The sequence below is a fragment of the Sinocyclocheilus grahami genome, unplaced genomic scaffold (genome assembly GCF_001515645.1).
Source record: "Sinocyclocheilus grahami isolate Dianchi unplaced genomic scaffold, SAMN03320097.WGS_v1.1 scaffold1065.1, whole genome shotgun sequence".
Lineage (NCBI taxonomy): Eukaryota > Metazoa > Chordata > Actinopteri > Cypriniformes > Cyprinidae > Sinocyclocheilus > Sinocyclocheilus grahami.
In genome coordinates, this window is record NW_015506244.1 from 328,810 (window position 1) to 343,759 (window position 14,950).

General features: G+C 37.4%; 1 pseudogene; it reads right to left on the reverse strand.

Annotated features, from left to right (window-relative positions):
• Positions 1–3,828: 3,828 nt before the first annotated feature.
• The window catches only part of LOC107566266 (protein fantom-like), a 20,161-nt pseudogene continuing 9,039 nt past the window's right edge, over positions 3,829–14,950 (reverse strand).

Consider the following 14,950-nt stretch of genomic DNA (forward strand, 5'->3'; position numbering starts at 1 on the left):
TGGTTTTAAAAAGTAAAACCTATCAATAAGGCTAACGCGCAAACTTAAGAATCTTCCTAGAACTTTTATTTGGTTCCCAGAAAATAACCAAATGGGAACCAAATACTAACATAATGGGGATGTTCTGTTTTAGTTAGCTAAAAGGATCGCTTAACTATTTGAACTACTTTAAATTGTGACTGAAACTGTATTTTCCTTTAGTTAAGTGCTAAATTTAAAGTCTTCAACACCGTTCCTATCACAACGTTAGCACTTTTGTCGTGTCATATCACTTATAAAGCTTCAGGTTTAACAAAATGTAAGTGCAAGGTGCCCTCCGAGAGACAGTTAAATTTATATTTCTGCGACTCGCTCCACTCTGGATTCATTTAGTATCTGCCGGCGGTAAGTGGCCTTTGTGGGCTCAGGTTATCCATGTCACCAAAATGACACTTCCCTCTTGTCCTAACACGTCTAATTGAGGAGCGGCCCTGTATCATATCCCAGAGTGCTCAGCGGTGATTTGACAGATGGGCCAAGAGTGGAAAGGGGGGGCTGGAGGCCACCCACCCGCCTGTCACAGCTGTCAAAGGGCTGCGCTCCAATCATCTTCACATGACAACACGACCCGCCCCAGATCTTAACTCTGAATGGCTAATGAGACCCAGTGGGACACCTTTTCTTGTCCTCTTTTTAGGTGGCAGGGTCATTTGCATGATAGCGGCGAGAGGGAACGCGTGAAAGAGAGGGAAAGTTGACGGAACTGGGTGGCAGGGCTCGGTATCGACCGATGATATTGATCAAGTCATGTGCTCTGCTAATGATGCTGCTTGGCTGAACACATGAACCCCGTTAGAGAGATCATTAGCCATCCAAGATCCAATACTGGTGTACAGTAGCTCAGCCTTACTGAAAGCTCTGTCAAACTCACTAAAACCTCTGCCAATATGTTTCAGGAGAAAGATACAAATTATTTTCCATGGTTAGCATGAGTTTGCTTGTTAGCTATGGACTTTATTGACTTTTTTAGTACATGTTCCTTCTTATTGTACATGATTGATCAGAGCAGCAACATTATAAAAAAGTTTGTCTTCGGTCATCAAAACATGAGGACTTGTTCCACCACTGAAACATTTTTTTTTCTTTTTGGCTGATATCATCTCGTCCATGCTAGGCTACTTAATAATGCCCAAATAGCTACAGCACGCATTAGTGTCCGCCCACTTTTGCTGCGGTGCTGGAAGTATATTTTCCATTCATTTTTTGAACTGGGATTTTTTTAAGTATTCATTAAAGCATTATAAGCCATGAACCAAACCAACCAGATACGAGGAGAATCATAACAGTACAAACTTGTATGTGAAGCATTTGAAAATCAGACAAAAAGACAAAGGTACAAGACTGCGCAAACAACAATCAAATTAAAACAATGAAGAAATATAAAAGTATCCATGTAAAGATGGTGATAGAAACAATATATTCAGGTTTAATGCAAAATATGCATATTAAATATATTCAAATGTTTAAGTGTTTTGAGATCGTGGAGAGACTCAACAAATGCATATACCATCAATTAACAACCTCTGCGCTCACAGTAGTTCTGTCTTTGAAGTTTTATATGTTATCATTAAAAATAATTTTCCCTATGGAGAACATGAATGGCATTTTTACTTCCAGAACCCGATTGTTGCATTCTATTAGGGGTCAAAGTTTGACTGGTTCATGTTTTTAGTACCACACTCAGGTGATTCTCCTGTCAACCCTATTGGAAAATGGCATCTCAGGAACCGCACTCCAGTAGTTTGAGTCTTACCTCCCAGATAGGTCCTTCAAGGTACCTTGGAGAGGTGAGTTGTCCAAGTCGCAACATCTAGCTACTGGGGTGCCTCAGGGCTCAGTTCTTGGACCACTTCTCTTCTCTGTCTACATGGCATCACTAGGTTCTGTCATTCAGAAACATGGCTTTTCATATCACTGCTATGCTGATGACACTCAACTCTACCTCTCATTCCATCCTGATGATCCGACGATAGCTGCTCGCATCTCAGCATGTCTAACAGACATTTCTTGTTGGATGACGGACCATCACCTTCAACTCAACCTGGTTAAGACAGAACTGCTTGTGGTTTCAACAAACCCATCATTTTATCAAAATTTCACCATCCAGTTAGGCTCATCAACCATAACTCCTTCAAAAACAGCTAGAAACCTTGGAGTTGTGATTGACGATAAGCTGAATTTCTCAGACCACATTGCTAAAACTGCCCGGTCCTGCAGATTTGCTTTATGCAACATTAGGAAGATCAGGCCCTTTCTTTCGGAACATGCTTCACAACTCCTTGTTCAAGCTCTTGTTCTGCCCAGGCTGGACTATTGCAATGCTCTCTTGGCAGGTCTTCCAGCCAGTTCTATCAAACCTCTACAATTAATTCAAAATGCCGCTGCAAGATTAATCTTTAATGAGCTCATCAATTTACACTGGCTACCAAGGCATTAATGTTTGCTTACAAAACCACCACTGGCTCTGCACCCATTTACCTAAATTCATTACTTCATTTTTAGAATTGCGTGGAAAAACAGTATTGTCCAGCTATAGACAGGCTCTAAAAGCTGCCAGGCCTGAGCATATCCATAAACTCATAGAAAATAACCAAAACAATCCAAGGTTTTTATTTAGCATAGTGGCTAGATTAACAAATAACCAGACGCCACCCGATCTAAATATTCCCTCACAGTTTAATAGTAATGACTTTATGAATTTCTTCACTGATAAAATAGATAACATCAGAAATACAATAACAAATGTAGATTCTACAGCGTATAATACTTCAGCTTCATTCATCGCACCAAAAGATAAACTGCAGTGCTTTACAACTATAGGACAGGAAGAGCTAAATAAACTTATCACTGCATCTAAACCAACAACATGCCTGTTACATCCTGTACCCACTAAATTACTGAAGGAGTTGTTACCTGTAGCAGAAGAACCACTTCTCAATATTATTAACTCATCGTTATCTTTAGGTCACATCCCAAAACCATTGAAGCTGGTGGTTGTTAAGCCTCTTATTAAGAAACCACAACTAGATCCTAGTGAACTGGCAAATTACAGACCCATCTCAAATCTTCCTTTTATGTCTAAAATTTTAAAATTTTAAATTTTTTTGTTTGTATCTAGCACTTTCTATTCTATTTTAATTATACTTTATCTATTTTTTTTAAATAAAAAAACCCCACTAGCTTTCTATTTTTCTATTCTACTTGTTTTTCTTTGTGTATGTGTTTTTTACCCATATATATAAATACCTTGCTACGTGTACTGCGTTAGGCTAACCGAGACTTGTCATTTGCACTTACATATTGTTGCTCTTTTGTTAGTTTTGATTTCTTCTATTGTCCTCATTTTAAGTCGCTTTGGATAAAAGCGTCTGCTAAATGACTAAATGTAAATGTGATTGGCTCAAAATAATGGAAGACATACTCCTGGAGTATTACTTATATTATATATTATACTCCTACTTATTATTAACTCCCTTGGTTTTAGCAAACTCTCAAAAATGAAAAATTTGTCAACATTTACTCCTCCACACGTGGTTCTAAACCTCTATGACTGTATGAAACACTCACACACCAAAAAATAAATAAATAAATAAATAAAAATACTTTGAAAAATGCCTCTGTGTTTTGTTGGTCCATACAATAAAAGTCAATGGGGTCCAACGTTCTTCATAATATCTTTTGTGTTCAGCAGAAGTCAGTCACTATAAAATTCAAATGGATTCTAAATGCAGTTTCAACTTCAAGTAAAAAAACTGAGGTTTTAAGAAAATCAGAAAACAAAATGAAGTAACACTAAAACTCTCTAATACATTACTCTGAAATGTTCATAAATATAAAACATTTACAAATATCAGTTTATAAGACTGTCTACAAAGGTTTGCAGTGCGTTCAAAATAAAGCATCTATATCTCGACAAAAGATACTAAATCTGAATTGTACTCTCTTATGCAGACCAATACATAAATATCAAATGATCTGCAGTGCAGATAACAGTAACATTTCGCACTCAATCGCACACACCAAAACAGAAGGAGTGTCTGCGCGAGCGCCACAGCTCGACACGCGTGAAAATCTGCATTAGCATTTTAAAGAGCTTGATTTAATCCCATTAAATCCAGTTAGATTTCATTTTGCACCTTCAATAAAATATCGCCGCCTGCCACAGCACTGCCTAATGAGGCTTAACAGTCTTTTCATTAAGCAAAGTTATTAAAGGTTTAAACATCAGCGCTCCATCTTTATGGCCTCCACGCAACACTGGAGGCCATAAAGAGAAACATTAGGATATGATTTCACACCGTAAGGGATCAAAGCCGTGTGATGGCGTTTACATAAAGGTCTGTTTTGTTCCCATATGTGGTCGCAGTCTGTAGCGTTTAAAACCAAACCGATTACATTTCACTTCGTTTTGGTGAATCTAATTAAATACAAAAATTATTTAGGGGACATTTAATACTGCTGATTGGAAAAAGTAAATCATTGGTTTTGGTAAATTAAGCAAGTGTAGTTAGTGGACGATCACGCTCTGGATCTTTCATGATGGATGTTAGAGCCTCCAGAGCTTTGACAGTCACAACTAGATGGCCGATAACGTCACTGCTGTCCTGAACGTCCACAACTACAGTGAGAGACAGAAAAACAGAAAGTTTTTATGGTCAGCAGATGGCACTTTCCATGAATAGGGTACAAATTGTTTTTTTCATTATATAAAAAGGCATGAATATCATGTTCTTTGGAGAAAGAACTACTACATATGTTAGATAAACTAATATATAACATGAAATGAAAAAAAAAAAAACACATTAAATGTCTGTGCCACCTCAGTGGTCTTGACTTTCTTGACTATTTGCAAAAATTAATATCACACAGTAATAATAGGCTATTGATAATCTGTTTAATCCACATTCAATTAAAAATGTATTAGTTTGACCAATTACCAAAAATTCTAAATTTAGGTGTTTGCAAAAATGTGCATGCCACCCTGTTACCGATATAAAAAATTAAAAAACTTAAATTGTGACAGCCTGGAAGTGACATCATTTAGATCCTTTCTGCAGTGGTGCACATACATTTGTTCAATTTTGACACAAATTGTATTCATTAAGCTCACCCATTCAACCCTGTTGCTAAAGTTACATTAAAAATACAAATATTTTTATAAATAATGTTCTTCAATTTATGAAAAATTACAAAGCTATGAAAAAGTTGAAATTCAATCAATGTTTTACAAAATTTCTTCCCAAACAAGCTCAACCCTGCCGAGCAATATTTGCAACCCTGTTACTTGCGAACCTACAATGTTCTGGCATCTTCTTATGCATTTCCTTTACTTTTTCATGTTTATCTAATGTTCATGGCTTTAAAAAAAAAAAAAAAAAAAAAAAAACTGGGTAAAACTTTTTCTCAAAATCTGGTAACGGGGTTGAAGGAAAAAGGCAAATCCCATATAAAATTCACCTAAAATAAACCAATTCATGTAATGTATACAGTTTGACCATCTGAGGTGGACAATCAACACAGATAACTTGTTTAAAACAGAGTGTTCCAGGTCCTATTTAATATCCTATTTGTGGAGATGACCAAGTAATCCAATATTTAAGATAACATAAATAAGCACTACTCTAATATTCACACTAATCTGAAAACGTTTGTTGTGACTATAATTTCGTGACAGCAATTAAAACACACTAACTGTTGAGGCTGACGTCCTTCATGTTTGTGCGCTTCTCCATTATATCGAGGATACGCAGATAGGCCACGCCCACATCCTCACATTCCTCATCCTGCTCCTCCTCTTCAGGAGGGTCGCTCACCACCATGCACTTTATACTGTCACAGCCAATGAACGAGTCAGCTGCTTATTTGAGTTAGATAACATAGTGTAGTATATGTTACAACAATATACTTTACATGACAAATAAATGAGCCACAAAGAAACTTGATTATAGATCAGAAAGTGTCTCACTGCTCTAGTTGTTTGTTCCGGCCTTCCAGCACTGCCCTTAGAGTTTGCCGTCTGGGTTGGTTACTCTCCTTATCCACATGGATCACTGTCAGAACATTGTATGTTGTTTAAATGATGTTCTCTTTCTTTAATTTGATGAATTACTGATAAAGAATTAACTGCCATTGTTTAGTAAAATCATACAGCTACAAGAACCAATTATGTGGCCAAGCAAGGTATTAAAGAGTATACAATTCAAAACGGTGGGCAGTCAATGGGGCTGATAAATGTACTTTGGATTACCCTAGTGTATCTCAACCCTGTTCCTTCAGGCCACCAACACTACTCGTTTTGGATGTCTCCCTTATCTGTCCCATCCATTTGAGGTCTTAATGATCTGATGAGTTGATTTAGATGCGTTTGATTAGGGAGAGATCAAAAATAGTGTAGTGTTGGGGTGCCTCCAGGAACAGGGTTGGAAAACATTGGATTACCCAATGAATCTAAATGGAGTGATTAATTTAAATCCGTGGTCTCCAGTCCTGCTCTGGAGAGCTACAGTCCTGCAAAGTTCAGCTCCAATCCCAATCAAGCATACCTGAACCAGCTAATCAAGGTGTTCAGGGCTACTTGATCAATTCAGGCAAGTGTGTTGGAGCAGAGGTGGAACTGAAGTATGCAGTACAGTAAGGTGGAACTGAAGTATGCAGTACAGTAGCTCTCTAGAAGCAGGATTGGAGAGCCCTGCTTTAGATCAAGTCACCCATGTTTTCTATTTGGTCAAAAACTGAAACCACTAATTTTCTTGAGCTTGGCATTAAACCCAAAGAAAAACCTGCTCCTAGAGGGCCAATATCCAGCAGAGTTGGAAGCTTCTAGAAGACCTTGATTAGCTGGTTCAGGTGTGTTTGATTGGGATTGGAGCTAAACTTTGCAGGATAGTGGCCCTCCAGGAGAAGGACTGGACATCCCTGTTGTAGTCCAGTGGATCCCAACTCTGGTCCTGGAGAACCCCCAACACTGCACATTTTAGATGTCTCCCTAATCAAACACATCTGATTCAGCTCATCAGCTCATTAGAAAAGACTCCAAGACATCAAATGTGTGTGTCAGATAAGGCTGGCCGCACACTAGACGATTTTAAGGCCGATTTGCATCCCCGAACGATCAGGGGGTGTGGCCCGATTCGCGGCTTGTCCCAAACAATTTTTTGTCCAAAAGATCCTCTATTGTGTGGTGTCATTATGATTATTTATCTGCTCCCGATCGAGACGAAGCGTCCCCGAACTCAAATCGTAGATATCAAACATGTTTGATATTTACGACTCTTGATCGGGCTGCCTCTGCCATGATACCCACGATAGCCAATGAGAGCGAGCAAGTGTCACCTACCGGATGTTGTGTGCTTCAATAGCTGAAACTTGGCAGCCACAAACATGCCATGAAAGCAGAGAACATCACCCATATTATTTTTTATACTTTGTTTTTCACTGTGAACCAGAACGGGTGCCAGGAAAGCTAGCTGACAATGTTGATTGTCCTCTATTTGTTTTTCTTCTCTAGTCACGTTTGATCTCGCGAGTGTCCGCGAGATCACGTGTCACTGTGAAATCGTCCCTACAGTCATCAAGTGTGTAGTCTCGTGGTCTGGTCGAATCGTCTAGTGTGTGCGTTCAGAGGATTATAAGGCTAAAAATTGGTTGAACTGTCTTTGTGTCTGTGGTCTCCCATGGTTTTAAAATCATTTAAGATTTGAAAATCGTCTAGTGTGTCCCAGGCCTAAGCGGGATATCAAAATATGCAGTGTTGGGGGTTCTCCAGGACCAGGAACCACTGTTGTAGACCAAAGCAGAAAAGTGTAATTTTGAGTCTATGGTGGCTTTAGAAGGTTTGAGGTGTAGACCCTAAAACTGGTCAGAAGAAAGTTCAGAAACGTCCTAATCGATGCACCAATTTTCACAACTTTCTACCATAAGATTCAATGTGCTGTCATAGATATAAAGCAGAAAAATCGGAACAATTACAATGGCTGGTATTGCATGGAGATTAGTATGAATGTCGTGGTTCACCATTGCTGAAGTTGTAGGAGACGCTGTGTCCAGGCAGAGGTTTCTTCAGGGACAGCGGGGTCTCGACTGACGGCAGTCCCAGGAAACGGTACTCCACGAACAATCGGACGATTCCACTGTCTTCCGCCACTCTTGAGCCTGGCTTCAGACTCAGAGTAACGATCTCCACACGAATGCACTCGGACGGCTGGTGGAGCAAGGCATCGCATGACCTTATCACAACTGACATGCAACCTCACACCAGCTGACATGGTGAGACTCGCTGTGCATCTTCAGGGACTCCAATCACTCTCTACTTCTGACAGGACATCCGTGAAGAATATCCCACCGTTTGAAATGATGGACACCGGAAAAACTATATCTGATGTAGACATGTAACCTACAGGGCATAGCTCTCTGATAATGATGGGGGTTGGAGATGCGTTGTCTGTCTGTGTATCATTTGATTCAATATGTCAAACATGCCGTCCACATTGTTGGAGTGTTTAGGCCATTAAGTTTGTGCTGACAGCAGTCGTTAGATCTCTGTTGCTTCCTACAATCCTCTTAGGACAGAACACTAAGCTGACCGCTTAAATCTCTGAATCCACATCACTAAGTTGTAGGCTAAATTAATCACAAAAAAAATTAAAATGACCTTTTATCAGTAAGGAACAAAAAATACAACATCCTCCTGAGACCCAGTGATTTATTTTTGTCCTTTGTTGAGGATGTCAATTTTCTTTGAGACTATAGACTCCATAGTTTGGTCAGAGATACCAAATATTAAGGTATTTGGTCATACGAACTTCCTCTCTGTGGTTTGTAAACATAGTTGAATACAGAAAATAAGAAAAAAAATAAGAACATTAGACATTCATTGTGATTATTACTTGGTTATATTAAAATAGTTTCTTATAAACATCTCTCATCATATCTGCAACGTTAGTTTCCATGTTAGTGGAAGTTAACACTTATGTGCAGATAAAAACATGCTTATTAAATAAAGTTTGGGATCAGTAAGATGTTTAATGTTTTTTAAAGATGTTTCTTATGCTCTTCATGGCTGCATGTATTTGATCAAAAATACAGAAAAAAAGTAATATTGTGAAATATTATTACAATTTAAAATAACAGGTTTTGTTTTTAATTTAACAAATTTATTCAAATTAGAAATCTTTTGTAACATTATAAGTCTTTACTATCACCTTGCCGAATAAAAGTAATCATTTCCTTTACTGACCCCAAACTTTTGAATGTGTATACTGATGTATATTACAATGTTTATATTAAATTAATATAATGTATATAAAATGAAAAATACATGCATATTATTTTTCATTGTATATTTTCATTTCATATGTATATACAATTTAAATGTTTACATACATGTATATAATTTTGATGTTTTTTTATAGAAAGTCTCTTATGCTCACCATGACTGCATTTATTTGATCAAACATTCGTTTCATTTATATTTTTTATTTTATGACAAAAAAATTGTCATAAAATCATATATTTGTTTAGTGCTGTCAAACGATTAATCGCATCCAATATGTTGTTTACATAATATATGTGTGTGTACTGTGTATATTTATTATGTATATATAAATACACACACATACAGCAAATATTTTGAAAATATGTATTTATGTGTATATATTTATATTCATATTAATTATATCACATATTATATTTAATATACAAGCGTAACATATTTTCTTAAATATATACATGCATGTGTGTGTATTTATATATACATAATAAATATACACAGTACACACACATATATTATGCAAACAAAAACGTTTATTTTGGATGCGATTAATCGTTTGACAGCACTAAAAAACTTTTAATCAGTGGACATGTCAAAAAGAAAAGAACAGCTAAACTAAAAATCGTTTTTTCTCTTCTGTAGTGTATACAGCAAAACACGCATGACAAGCATTAAAAATATATATTTAATATATCGGTCAAGCACGGTACATTTGTTAAACATGGACAGATGCAAAGTGATACAACACACCTGTTTTTTATGCTGCGAACTCTGAGCATGAACGATGCAGTCATCGCTATCACCATCTTCACCCTGAACATCTGCACAGATGCATTTTCTGCATTATGATCAGTTGATAATACAGAAAGTAAAGCACTAGAAGATCATTAGATGGATCACTCCTAGTCTGATTTCATATGGAAGTTGTTCGTGAACGGTTTGGGTTGTTTATTTTCTTGTCATCCATCTCTCACTTTGGTCTCAAGTGGCTCGCAGCAGGTAAGAGAGAGAGATGTTAGACATCAACACTTTAAAGACAGCCTCTTGGCCAAGGTCAACACACATTAACATTTATGTTGTTGGTTGTCAACAGGAAACACATCCGATTCTTGGCAGCAGCGAATGAAATATTAATGATTCGAAAAACAATAGCACAGCTGCTTCCTCGTATAAAACTGAATACTAACGCACAGCACTAAGTATTGGTTTGCCACAAAATTAATATGTGGCTCTACTGAATACAAGTTCTACTCGGGGCCAAAGCACAGGGGCCTTCCTGCCCACAATAACACAAACAAAAACACAAACTTTTTTTTAATACTAGAAGTTTGTGGTCATATTGAATCTAATTAGTTTAACTTGAACACTGAACTTGAACCTTTATAAAAACAAAGTCAATATTTGGTCACCTTCATGTCTTCCCGAACATATATGACTTTCTTTCATCTGTGAAACACAAAATGAGACGTTTTGAATTATGTTCAAGCTGCTCTTTTCCAAACAATGAATCTGAATTGGGGACAAAATGCTGGAGAGCTTGAAAAATTGTTTAATATGCAAACGCAAATGAGCTTTAATAATGAAAGAATGCAAGATAACCAACAGCAAATAACCAACCTATTTATGCTTGTTTTTTTTAATCTGCATTTTTTATAGAAAAGAGCAGCATGATTATTGTCCAAAAAATTTACTTTTGTGTTTCACATAAAAAGGAACAGTGTGGGTTTGGAATGATATCAGGGTTTTTAAAATAAAATAAAAAATATTTTAGCATTATTTTAGCACTAAACTTGTTTTAATAATAGATTAAATAATTAATTAAAATGCTAAAACCCACCAAATTCCTGTTATTGCAAAATGCCAGTCATATTTAATTCATACACAATTCATCACATTATTTATCCCCAAAAAAAACAAGATATGTGTCACACAACAATCAATCAGGCAGGGAAAACAATAAAAATTCAACAAAATTATCATAGCCTGGCATGCATAGACAAATCATATACCAACAAATAAAACAAAAACATTATTTCTGGCTGAATATTTTGGTTTCATTTGGAAATGTGTGACATTATCTATGTTAAATAATGTTTTCTGTTTTAAAGGACTTTACTTTCCATAACTCCGAGTCCAAACACACACCTGTCGGTGGCTCTTGCAGCTCCTCAGAAATCTCAGACTCATCCGACTGAGAGCCGGGCTCCTCATTATCACCTTCATCAGAGGCTGTAGTCTGCTCCATCTTGTGATTGATTATTAGTACAAACACGCAAAATACATAATCAAAACACCACGTACAGAAGTGCACAAACGGTACAGGATAATACTCAGGGTTAATCAATGCCTTAAATTGAGCAATAGAAGCGACGCTTGACTTAGCAAACATCACTAATTAAACAAGAGCAGACTTTTCTTTTACCTGTTTTTCGAGCTCTGTAACATCCACAAAAGAAACTCTTGTAGTAGTTGATTTTGGTAGAGTTCGCTGTCTGGGTTTGGGCATTGGAGTCTATAGCACAAAGAACAAGAAGAAAAAGAAAAAAAAAAAAAAAAAAATATATATAAATATAAATATATAAATATATTTTTTCGATTTTTAATTTCCTTTTCAGGTTGTTTTTCCCCTTTGTATTTTCCTCTCTGTAATATAGGCTGATGTGGGTATATCTGGAGAGGCAGCATGTTTATATATATATATATATATATATATATATATTCTACAGGACTAATTTATGTACTGTATGGTCCTGGATGCTGAGGCGTTTTGGGGATGCCATTACCTCAGAAACAGTGGGTTGAGGTATTAGTGGAGGGTCTTTGGTCATCGGTCGTGTCTCTGTCTGTGTTTTCCCCTTGTCTTGAGCCGTCTGTCTCTCCGGTGTCGTCCTGCCGGTGATCTCGATCTGTTGTGTGGTGATAGCCGAGGACGCTGGAGGGAGGTACGTGGACGTCCACTTCAAAGTCACACTGATTTGGCCACTTGGAAGTCCCTCGGGGTCTGTGAGCTCAAACATACCTTAAAAAAATACAAATCACAAGAAAAATACCAATATTAAAAGGTGTCTCTAAGCCAAAAACAAACAAACAAATAAATAATTATATAATAATAATAATCAAATCTAACTAATCTTAATCAGTAGTGTTGTCATATTTTCCAACAAAAATATCTAAACATCTCAATACCACAATCATTTTACCTAAAAATACAATACATTTAAAACATAAAAACTACTAAATTATTTCAAAATATAAATATTCGTTTCAAATGTTAATTTTTATTTATTCCCCACCCCCTCAAAATATTAGTTCATGTCAATTAGAAAATGTGCAGCACTCACTCTTGGAAAAAAAAAATCCAACTTTATTGGTTAAAATACATGTGACGTTTTGGCCAATATCCAGACCTTCATCAGACATCGAGAACAGCAGTACCAAACATTGCTTCACACATTCTTGCAATGAGCAACATGCGCCAACTCTGCCAATTAGGGGAGTGGCTTCCAAACTAATTTGGTCCGAAACATCACATGTATTTTAACCAATAAAGTTGGACTTTTTCAAGAGTGAGTGCTGCACCTTTTCTAATTGACGTGGCTTTTTGACTTTTGGTTGCACCTCCTCTTTTGATGGTAGAGCACCTCTTTTCAGAAAAAAAAGTATATCCTCAAAATATTAGGTCAATATTAATGGTATTCTTCAATCAATCAATAAACAAACACAATTTTCTTTCCAATGATCCTAGAAACACACTAGAAGACGGTGAGTGTTTGTCCTCACCAGTGATGGTTTTATCGTGAGCCAGCGAGATGAGCGGTACTCTGGCCTTCCCCAGATACAGCTGGTTCTCAACATCCAAATCATTAAACACATACAACACCAGAGCCTCTGACCTCAGGAGTGCATCGAGGTCAGAGTTCATGGCCACCGGGAAGACCAGGTGATCTTCAAACTGCGGCTCATTGGTGGAGGATATGATTGGAGTGTCAAGGTCAGGGAAGTCGTAGAGTTTGTAGAAGGCAGATGTAGGGGCTGGGTTGGGTGTGAGGACCTCTGGATCTGAGATCACAGCAGGAGTGTATGGTGAAGTTTAGTTCATTTAGATCACCGTCCATCAATGATGAAGAACTGGGGACCGGACCTGATGAAGTCTGAATAGTAAAGAACAAAGGTCAAGTAATTTTAGCATGTTTCAAAGCAGGAAATGGTGCCCTAGATGGGGTTGTAAACAGTACCTGGCTGTCCCTCATGCTTGTGTTGAGGTAACCAAGTGCTTTGACTCTCTCCTTATAAAGGCGAATGGCTTATTCCATAGGAACCCTGAGTTTGAGCCAGTACTCTAGAGTACCAAACACCTGGATCTCATCTGTTACACCTGCAAACAGATTGAAAACACTTTTATGAATGCTGTATGGTTAATTTAGTCCTTTTTGCCAGTTTAAATCATTTTCCACTTTCATTAGCTCTTAAAAAAATAAAGGTTTCAAAAGGTTGTTTTCGCAGCAAAGCCATAGAGGAACCATGTTGGGTTCCAGAAGAACCATTTTTTTCTTAATTTTAAGGGCATTTTAATGATCAGAGGAACCTTTTTCCACTATAATGAAACCTTTATGCATTGAAAAGTTTCCATGGATGTTAAGGAAACATAAATGCCAATAAAGAACCTATATTTTTAAAAGGGGTTATGAACTGCCTTTGTTTTTTATTTTGTACTGTTCTCTGAGGTTCACTTATAGCGTTATCAAGATTTTTACATTTAAAAAATCATAATTTAGAAGTAATAATCTATTTTCTGTCCTGTTTTTGACCCCCCTCATCAGAACGCTGTTTGAATAGGCGTGGCAGATTGTAGACTCAGAAGTAAACGCCCACTGCTATGATTGGCTAATAGTTGTGTATGTTTGACAGCGTACATTCCTCACAGATGGACGCTGCTGTGGTTTAGGTTAAAAACGCATAAATACATAGTGCATATCAAACGTTATGTAATAACAGACAAAGCAATAGTGATCTCGTAATAAAAACAGTTACTTACACTTGTGTTGCGACATTACTTTCAAATCCAATATAGTTGGTACAGCATTGTCTTTTAGTTTCAATCTTTCTGAAAATCCTGCGTCGAATTGTGCCTTATTTGTAAACGAATCTGAGGTAAAATGAAGTAAACAAAGGACCGCGTTCTTACTGATGTGGTCTGGCACAAAAATAAAGTTAATCAAATTAAGTTTATCGTTTGGTTTCTGCGTAGACCTGCATTTGCCACTTTTGTCATTTACCTACTACGTGCGTGAATCAGCGGGCATGGCTAAACAGGCAGTGATGTTGAATTGATGGGCGGGGCTAAACAGGCAGTGATGTTGAATTGATGGGCGGGGCTAAACAGGCAGTGATGTTGAATTGATGGGCAAGGCTAAACAGGCAGTGATGTTGAATTGATGGGCGGGGTTAAACAGGCAGTGATGTAGAATCAGTGGGCGGGGCTAAACAGGCAGTGATGTTGAATCGATGGGCGGGGCTAAACAGGCAGTGATGTAGAATCAGTGGGCATGGCTAAACAGGCAGTGATGTAGAATCAGTGGGCATGGCTAAACAGGCAGTGATGTAGAATCAGTGCGCGGGGCTAAACAGGCAGTGATGTTGAAT